The sequence below is a fragment of the Athene noctua genome, chromosome 20, assembly GCF_965140245.1.
Source record: "Athene noctua chromosome 20, bAthNoc1.hap1.1, whole genome shotgun sequence".
NCBI lineage: Eukaryota > Metazoa > Chordata > Aves > Strigiformes > Strigidae > Athene > Athene noctua.
The window spans coordinates 1,456,883-1,466,858 of record NC_134056.1 but is presented as its reverse complement, the minus strand read 5'-3'; the positions used below and the strand labels follow the sequence as shown (position 1 = coordinate 1,466,858).

Here is a 9,976-nt window from a genome sequence, read left to right as displayed (position 1 = left end):
TGCAGGCTGCAGACACACTATGAAAGTCAGCCTGCATGTAGCGTGTGTGTGGAGAAGACACGCTGCAGCCATGGCTGTGGAAAGGGACACTCACAGCCCGTCTCCTCTAGCTACTGCTGGAAAAATGACTCTCCATAAACTCTGTAATTTTCATTTGAGGAAGAAGGGTTTTGTTGTTTTGCTGTGGTTTGGTGTTTTTTTTTTCCTGAAAATTTCTAGCAGAGTCTCCTCAGTGTATGCTGTTAAGATGGAAAATAACAACTAAGTCAATAGGCATATATTAAGTCAGTAAGACCAGGATTTTATTGATAATGGACTGAGGATGAAGGATACAGTGACAGTTGCGTTTAGTGCTCGGAATAAAGTAAATCAATCAGATTGACTGTATGTTGATTTAAAATCCTTCAAGATTTGGGTCAAGATCATTCTAGTTGTCCTCAAACAGACGTTGCCGGGAATCTTCACACTCACACGTAATATAGAAATTTTCCTGTTTAATTTTCTCAGCCTCCACTGATATCAGTTGCTTACTGGCTGTGCTTGGTTCTGCTTGAACAATTACAGTGGCCTCAGTAGCCATAGGTCTGTACTAAAACATTTGGGCTGTAAATAACGAGGCGGTGGTTGCTCTACAACCATGCGAGTATTAGCCATAAAAGCTTTAGATGCATAAAAGACTCATATTTTAGGTTAAAAAATAATTTATTTAAAATACTTTTATTTATGTAGTTCTCCATTCCTTAAAGGCTGGTCTTCAAGCTTACACTAGCTACTAAGAGCTCCTTCTGACAGTTGTATCAGTGGGATTTTAAATACTGTAGATTAAAACGTATATCAACCCATCCTTGGACCGTATAAAATAATTAAACTGAATAAACGAAAATGGTTAGCTGAGATCTGTGGACGGTGCAGCCCTCATCTAGATGGGCGTGTGTAAAATTCACTCCTTCCACGGCAGGAGAGGCGATCGGAGCCACAGCCTCATCTCGCAGTCCTGGGGCCCGGAGTGCCGTGCTCGAGGGGAGGTGTCCCTGCGCCGGGGGTGCGCTCGGGGCCTTACGCACGCCAGGGCGAGCCCGCCCACAGGATCAGTCCCTGGCTCTTCTTACCCACATCGAAACAAGGAAGAAGTAAAGTAAAAATCCATCTTCTGCAAGTTCTCACTTTGGGGGTTGTTTAAAAGAGAATTTCACACAGAACCATAGCATGGACTATGAGAGAGAGTGTATTTCTGTCAAGACTTAATTGAGGAAATTTGATTTTCTTTCCTAACCGAATTGCTGTTGATAATCTAAAGTAATTCTGTCCGGTCTGTCTAATTTCGCAATGAAAAACCTGGATCTTGAAGCTGTGCACAAGAATGTAGCAGATTTTTTAAAACAGCTTTTCGGAATAGAAAGACGTTAACTTATGGCAGCGTAACAAAAGATCTTTTTTTGGTCATTGTTTTGATGTGAAACACTGAAGTTCTTACACCTCAATCCGCTGACACTCTCTTTTTAAGAGGAAGAAATGCGTTTTTGCAAATGGTACATCGACAGACCTTGGGAAAATTGAGTTTGGGGAAAAAAATTGAATTCATTTTGTTTCTCTAAGCACTTTCCCATGTTTCAGATTTTGTACTGATAGATTGATGATATGATTTGCTTTAAAACCAGGTGGCCTCTTAGTTTCCATCTGTTGTGTCTATTGCTCTGTCTCTAGTGAGAAGCATTGCATAGCTGTGCAGGCATCTGTACCCTTGAGAGAAAACTCTTTACGCTATCAGAAATGCTCAGGGAGAATCTAGTTTTACAGTATCTTAAATGTGAGACGTATCAGAAACTTGAGCCCCTGGAAGGCTCATGTTTATATTCACCCAGACTGAACGCACTGAATTTATATTAGCTTTGCGTAAACAACTTCACAACAAAACCAAAACCTGGTGACGTTTCGGGAAGAAACAGTTCAAATCTTGCAAAACCACCTGAATATCCCATAAACATTTGCTGAGGTTTCTTGTCTCTCTGGATGCCAGAGGTGGCACTGCTTTAGCAAGAATGTTTTCCTAAAAGTAGGAGTTTTGATGGATAAACAGCACCATTTGAGCAAAGACCTGCCATGATTTTTCAGGTTCTGCAAAACAGAGACTTCCTCTGGAGCTTGAGCTGTGTGAGTGGAGCCTGCTGGAAAAAGCGACTTATTTGAACCAAAAGGTCTTTGGTAGGAGGTTCCGCACCGCGCTGGTGTAGGCATAGGCGATGCGGTCAGAGAGGAGAGGAGAGGCAGCAGCTCAGCGTTACCCTGGGCGCGGGCTGGGCGTTGGTGACGGTCCCGCGGGCCCCGCGGAATGGGGCCTTGTCCCGCTGCTCCCCGAGGGTCCAAAGCACAAACCCCCGGGGCTGTCGGGACGCGTCCCCAGACAGCTCCGAGCAGCACCGGGACACCCGCCGAGCCTGGCAACGCGCCGAGGCCGAGGCACAGGGTGAACGGGGTGGAACCGCCAGTCGTGTCCCGAAGAACGGGGCTCCCCGCCGGCGCGCGGCTTGGGGCGGGAGCCTGAGCCCCTCTCCCGGCCCTGCCCTCCCACCCCAGCTGTGGCGACTGGCTCCGCTCTGCCTACAGCCACGAACCGGGCTTGCTTAGAGGGCTGATTTACAAATACTTTAAAAAAAAGTATTATTTTTAACTGGCAAAGGGCTGAGCAGAAATGAAGTCGAGTGGCGAAAGGCGCCTTCGCTCGCAGAGCTCGTTTCGTTTCCTGCACTGCTCGAAGTCGCGCTGGCACAAGCGCTTTCTGCTCCGGCGGCTCTAGGAGTTTCCCAGTTGCACCAGCAAACACCCTCTGATGGAGCTCGGCCCTGGGTACCAAAGTTGACAAAATACGAGCAGTCACATTTCTCACCAGAGACGCCATGCGCCGTTCGCCCCGTTCAGGCCCCGAGATGAGCCGTGCGAGTTTCGCTTTTATTTACTGTGAAGTTCGCCTTCAGGTTTTTGTTCATTTGTAGAAAAACCCGGTTGAATTTCAAGTTGAAATCTGAAACTTGGATTTCGAGTTGAAATTCAGCCGAGACCAGCGTTTCTCTTCATCCGCACCCCACGGCACTTTGCGAATTCGGGATTTTCCAGCCGAAACGCTCGATGCGGTTCAGAGCCGGACCCGCCCGGGCCCCCTTCCCGCGCACACACCAACGCGCTTCCCTTTACGCGTGTGGCCGCGGCGGCGGAGCGACCCGCGCGTCGCCCAGACCCGCGCTGGGGAGCGGCGGCACCTCCGCGGCCCGCGCAGCCGCCGGCGGGAGCGGCTCAGCCCCGGGCCCGCCCGTCTGCGGCTCAAAACGGGAAACCCCGGGAGCGGGCGCGGGGGGGGGAGCCGGGGGCATTTCTAACCGCCCCCCCCTTCCCCCCGTTCTTCCCCCGCGGGGAACGCGTCGTTTTGCGGGGGGGGGGAGGAGAAGGGAAAGGCGGCGGGAGGGCTCGGATCACGCGCCGCTCCGCACCGAGACGTGCAAAAAAACCCCCAAAAACCAACAAAACAAAACAACACAACCCCCCCGCCACCCCCCCGTGCGGGGCCGCGGTTCCCGCCCCGCGCAGGTGGGCAGAGCGCCGCGCGGCCCCGCCCCCCGCGCGCGCCCCCGGCCCTGCCCGGCCTGCGTGGCACCCGGCGGGGCGCGCGCGGGCGGCGGCGCGTGCGCGGGGCGGTGCGGGGCGCGAGCCGAGCGGGCGGGCGGGCGAGAGCGCGCGCGCGCGCGCGCGGGGCGAAGTTGTCCGTGGGACGCGGCGCCGCTCCGCTCGGGTGCGGGGGCCGGGGCCGCCTGAACGCGCCCCCACCGCCGCCGCCTCCCCCCGCACACCGCTCCGGGACGGGGCCGCCGGCGCTTCTCCGCCGCCTCGCCGGCCGCAGGTGAGCACCGCGGGGCCCCGCGGGCCGCGCCGCGCTCCGCCGGGCCGGGGGTGCGGCCCCTCGGCCCGGGCCGCCGCGTTTCCGCCGGGCCGGGCCGCCAGGTCGAGCGAGGCCCCGGGGAGGGGGGGGGTGGTGGAGCGGGAGCGGGAGCGGGCGGCCGCGATGCCGGGGCCGGCGGCAGTCCCGGCGCGGGGTCCGGGCCGCGGCACCTCGTGTCCTTCCGCTCTCCCGGAGCTGCCGCGCCGCCGGCCCCGGGGCCGGCACGTGCCCGGGCGGGAGCGGGAAGGGGCCGGGAACGTCCCCAAAACGGCGAGGGCTGGCGGGTCGTCCCCGGCTGCCGGCGGGCGGGGGCTGTCCGGCAGCGTGAAGGTTTGGAGCAAAGTTACAACTGTTTCCAGAACACGAGTGTTGGTGGGGCTCCTGTCGGTGCGGAGCCGGGGGGGGTCGGGGGCTTTGGAGGGGTGTTGGGGGTCCGCCCGCGGTACAGGCAGCGGTGCTGCCGGGCGCACATGCCCCGGTTCCCATGCGAGCGCCCCGCGCGTCCCCCTCCCGGTGCCGCCGCCCCCCCGGCGAGCCCGGGCTGTGCCGCTCCCTCCTTCGCCTCCTCCCGGGGAGAGCCCCGGGGGTGCCGGGGGCCCCGGGCTGGAGCCTCCCCAGCTGCTCCTCCCGCCTGGCCGCCCCCTCGCCCCCCGGCGAGCCGCTGCTGCCCTGGGGGTGCTCTCCTCTGGGCTGGCTCCAAAGAGGGGAACTCGGCGATAAAGCCAGCGCTTCAGGGATTACCACGTTGCTTTTTGAGAGAGCACATGTTAGAGCTGAACTATGAAATACCTTTTTTTTTTTTTTTCCCCCAACATGTTATTCCCTCCGAAGTGCGATTTATGCTTTTTTAGAATAATGGTGGATTTCTGAGCTCCATCTGTTTGTCTGTCTGTTCGCACACACGGAATATTTCTGCCAATGGTGATTGCCTATGGCGTTATTGCAGTATAAGTAGTTTGATAGGAAATATTGTAGCAATTAGAAGTCCGGTGATGCAAGTTCCTGACACATTATGACTGCCTTGCTGTCATTTCTGTGTCTCTTTAAAAGTTCATTTTTGTGAATCATTGTAAGCAACAGTTTAACTTCTGCAACATTTCTACAGTTTTTACATTTTGAGACATCTCTTGACATTGAGTCAAACTCTTTCCACTGTTATTTTTTTCCTGTCGACATTCTTTGTGACAGTCATATTCTTTTGAGCAACAACAGAAAAAAAAAAGGGAAAAAAAAAAAAAAAAGGAACTTCTTTTAGATAAGAATGTTGCTGCCCTTGTTTCCTGTGGCTCTGTGCCTTAGAGACTTAAAAAAATGGGAGCTGGGAGGAACTTTTATTATGGTGCAAAAAGAGCATCTTCTGTGGGAAAGTGAGATTTCTAGCTGGAGTGTGAGTGACTGCTGTCACCCCAAAGGAATTGTCAGAACAGAATCAACCTTTTGGTTTCTTAACACCTTCGACATATAAAATACTTCTGCTTGTTTCGTTTTCCCTCCTTCCACTGGAATTCTGTTTCTTGACAAACGAATGTTTTATGAGAGAGGGCGGACACATAATTTGAATACGAATTTTAATGTAACTTTTCAAATTCTTCAGTATTCATTTTGTTCTGAGACAGGGCAGGTGGAGATTAATAACTTGGGCTCCAAGCCCACCCTGGGAAACAGATTTTTTTGGAAGTACTTGCTTTTTATGATCCTACCCAGAAAGTTTTATGTGAGTAATGTGCATTGAAAATACTGAGCCTGCACTGGCTTTTCTCATTTCTCTTAGTAACTGAGGCTGTACTGGAGAAAATAGTGGGAGATTCTGAGTTTTATCAGGCAGCATGCTTTTTGGCTTTATTCAGAGCTACCTGTCGGTCTGAAAGCCTCTTTAATGGCTTTAAAGAGTTTTTTGTGTACTGAATGATCTATTAATGATTGTTTACTCAGAGCAAAATGAGGTGTTGTTTTTTTTTTTGTATGGGGAGAGGAGCCACAAATAACCTGCCCGGGTTTTTCTGCTACTCTACCTCTGCTTTCTTAGCTGTAAAATGGGGGTAGTTACCAACAAATCCACCTCCTGCGCACCTTCACGCCACACTTTATAGATGTGTAGAAGGTGAATTAGTCGATGTACTTTAACATCTTTTCCTACTTTATGTAGTGCCAAATATATTTAACCTCAAGGTTATGAAAAATGTGTACACAGCAAACAACATGGCAGTACCCAGTAGACCGTGTGAACTGGAGCAGCCAACAAGCGGGGCAGGCGGTAGAAATCAAATGTATTCGTTCTGAATTTAAAGCAGGAACATTGACCATATGGTGCTGGAGAAGCAGAGGAAGCACTAGAGGAAGATTTCAAAAGCGGAGTTATGAAAGTGGGTGTCAGTGTGGCCTCTGGGACTTTTGCTCTGTCTTAAATGAAAACCTCGCTGGGATACAGTCCTCACAGAAAATGTGTTTAAGAGCCCAACTTCTGGTTTAGTTCTTGTTACAGAAGAGGTTGTTCATGGTGATCTCCAACAAATGAGAAAAGTAAGTACATGGAACCTCATTGGAGAAGTTAGTCTCATTACCATTGAATGGGCGTGTTGTCAACTGCAAGTTCCTCGGTATTGCTACAATCCCACTCATCAGAGGGTCGGTGGCCACAATGCTCCCTATGGTTTGAGCACAGGATTATGATTAAGGAAGTCGTGAATAGCCGTTCTACCTGTGACACATTCCTGCATTTGTCTTGTAAACTCACTTAACCAGTCTGTTTTAGCTTTTATGGGAATGACGGTGACTAATTCAGTGTACACCCGTCCGGGTGCTTGACCGGGTTGTTTAGGAAATTGTGGTGTATGTCTTTGCATCCAGTATAAATGCAAGATGCAAGAAAAACATTCTTACAATATTGAAAGCGAACGCTAAATATTCGTGCAGTTGAAATAGTGTTCACAATTGCCTTGATACCGCTCATCACCGAAGACCCTGAAACGTGGCTTCCGGCAAGAAAACGGTGACAGGCGTGGCGGCGGAGGACGCTCAGGGGTGTCCATGCCACGCTCTGTGGACTGGTCAAAATGGCCCTTCCCAGTATAGGATCATGTGGAAGTTAAAGGGTGTCTAAAATGGACAGAATTAACACTTTGTCCTCTTAAAGGCAGGGGCCTTGAAAATAGTTTCATCTGTTACTAAGTCCTGTTAATGCTGCGTTTATTATACTCACCCATCCCTTTGTAAAGCTTTTAGTACAAGCACATGCATGTACTCAGCAAGTTCCTTATGCTTTTTCATCGGTAGATCTTTAAGTGCCCTAGAAGATAAGCATGGTTTATTTGAAAGCTGAGGATATCAGAATCAGGAAGATTCAGTGTGTCTCAGCAGAGTCCTCAGGTGGCTGAGCTTACCCAGCCAGCTTGGTGCTGCGCAGCGGGACGGTTCCCCTTGTGTTCTCTCTTCCCCCGTGCCAGGGCCGGCGTTCTGAATATTGGTGAGTAGGGCTGCTGAGTAAATTGGTGTCGAACTAAGGAACCCACAAAGGAGGGAAAAAACCCTAAAAAATGTTGAACCATGTTATCCTTTGTGGGTGCTGACAGGGCAGTTTGTGTTTTCCATGGCTGTGTCCTGGCCTTGTCCCAGAGGGGAACCCACCCACCACGGGATCAGCGGAGGGACTGGGATGTGCGCTGTGGAAAGCGGCCTGGACCCTCCTGGCCTGATGCTTCTAAGGGAGCGTTAGCCCGTGGGCTGCAGAGCACGCTGGCTGTGATGGGGTGTAACAGATCTCTTCCACGTTTGAATTCCATGTTTCACCGTAGAGCTGTGTCTCTGAAGTTAAAAGGAGGAAAAAAAAAATAGTATGTGGGAGATAGGAGAAAAATGTGTTCCAACTGAGAGGTAGTGTTGGCCCAGACAATATTTTTCTTTTTGAATAAAAAAACAGAAGCCAAAAAATTTGCATGTAGAATCTAGATTGAAAACGGACTTTAAAATCGTGGTGTTTTTTTTCCAGCAGGCTGAAATTGCTGCAGTGTGTCTAAATTACATAGAAAATGAAGCTGTATAAAATACTTGTTTAAAAATTTCTTGCACGTTTTGGAGGTGTGTATGGAGGTGTGTGCATTTGCCAGGTTGGCAGCTGCTGCCTTTAGTTGGCTGAAACATAGGACAGGGAGAACCGAGGTTCTGTGAGTGTGTGGCGAGGTGGGCAGTTCTGGACGTGGAAGCTAAGTTTTGTTTAAAAACAGAAAACCACAGGCAGTTATTTTTAATAGTGGTTCAAATGCAGAAGTCTGTAAAGCTGTCAAAACTTTTCATGGGTAGATAGGTCTTTTTCTATCTTGGCTTATTTTTTATATGCATATTGGATTGGATCAAGATTAGTTCAAGTTTTAACCTGTGTTAAGTATTTAAACATCTGGACTTGCTGTAAGTGCCATTGCTGTACATGCGTGAGAAGTCTCCTGGATTGGTTTTTAACATTTTAGAATATTTCAGGAGGAAAAAAAAAAAAAAATCAATTAATACAGTATATTTAGCTTCCAGTGTTTAGTCATATGATACAGCTTATCACATAGCACGATGCAATAAATTGCGAATAATTTTACGGTGTCAGTATAATTAAAGAAATTAAATTTCTAAAGTGTTTACTTCAGCTTGGTGCTACTTTAAGTGTCTGCTATCATAGATTCCAGGCAGTGAACAGCTGTCTGTCGCAGATGGGAGAGGAAAAAAAACTTCCCCTTAGCTTCTTACTTCTAAAAAGGTTTCCATATAAAACCAGTAGTAATGTAATACAACCTTTTAGTCAAATTTGAGTTTCCTGTTACATGTTTAAGTGAACCGACAGCAGACTCTATCTATTTGAAACCAAATGGTGTAAGTGAATGAGACTCTAGGAATGTCATACTCCAAAGCATTCTTGAAACCCCACAAATGCTGTTTAGCAGTCAGAATGCATTATTTATTACACCCCTCAACAAAAAAAAAAAAAAACAAGAAAAAAAAAAAGACTTGCAGGTAGTTTATTAATTACTTCTTTAGACTCTGCTGTGTTTCAGTAAGATAAGGTGGCATTGTCTGTCCTGATCTTGCACGGTGTTTTATACAACAAAATCCGGGAGATTAGAAACTGTCAGGGGAGCGTGTAGCAAATCCGTGTTTTTAATAGAGTCCAAGTGCAGCGAAGTCTGAAAAAGAGCAGGTGTGAAAGGTGTAGTGGTTTTTGTTAGAGTGTTTTCTGCTAAGATTTCAAGATGGCAGAAATGGAGTTTGTGCACAGAACAACGTGAATTTAGTTTTAGATTCTAAATCGGATATGCTGTTTTATTGTTCTGTGAGCTAGTGCATGATGGCAATTATAAAAATTATTAAAATAGTTACAGCATGTCTGATCACAAAATGCAAAAGATAGTAAGATTGTTCTTATTAAATGAAAAAAATTGCTGCTGCTGCTGGCAAAAAGCTTTTTCCCTTAATGGTTGTTTCCTCACTATCTCCCCCCCCCCCCCCCCCCCCCCCCCCGGACTATTAACAGGTAGATTACAATCCCAAGGCAATTCTTAAAGTTTTTGTGTTTGTTTGCACTGGGTACCTGAGGTCTCAGTTCTGGACTCCAGCCTTTGTATGTGCTTCACATGATGCACCAAAGTAACTGGTGCCAGACGATCCTCTGCCTTTGGACAAGACCTCGGGCACCAACTCTGGCAGATCAGTGCATTTGCTTTTTAGGAAGGCAGTTTATTTTGCCATTTTGACGGGTTTTGGTCGTAATTTTCAAGCCGTTCTCATTCTGATTTCCCCATCGGGAGCTGGCAGGTGCAGTGGTCTGTGCATGGTTCGGTTCTCCCGATTTTTAAAATGTGGCTGCACCTTGGGCTGACTTGTCTCAATATAATATGTAATAAGCCTTTTTTTTAAAAAAAAAAAAACAAAACAAAACACTGCATGGATTGTTTGTGTAACATCATTTAGAAATTGTGTTGAAATGTTGTTTTTCCAAGCATGGAGACGCTGCTGAGACTGTTCCAGAACCCCCTTTTGGAAACGAGCCTTCTGGTTAGGGGGAAGAGATGG

General features: G+C 48.7%; 1 protein-coding gene across 2 annotated transcripts in view; it reads left to right on the top strand.

Annotated features, from left to right (window-relative positions):
* The first annotated feature begins 3,695 nt into the window (after positions 1-3,695).
* The window catches only part of NEK6 (NIMA related kinase 6), a 68,729-nt gene continuing 62,448 nt past the window's right edge, over positions 3,696-9,976 (top strand). For both annotated transcript variants that reach the window (XM_074923565.1, XM_074923564.1), the window contains exon 1: positions 3,696-3,889. The gene's annotated coding sequence lies outside the window, so the exon portion shown is untranslated. The remainder of the gene's footprint in view (positions 3,890-9,976) is intronic.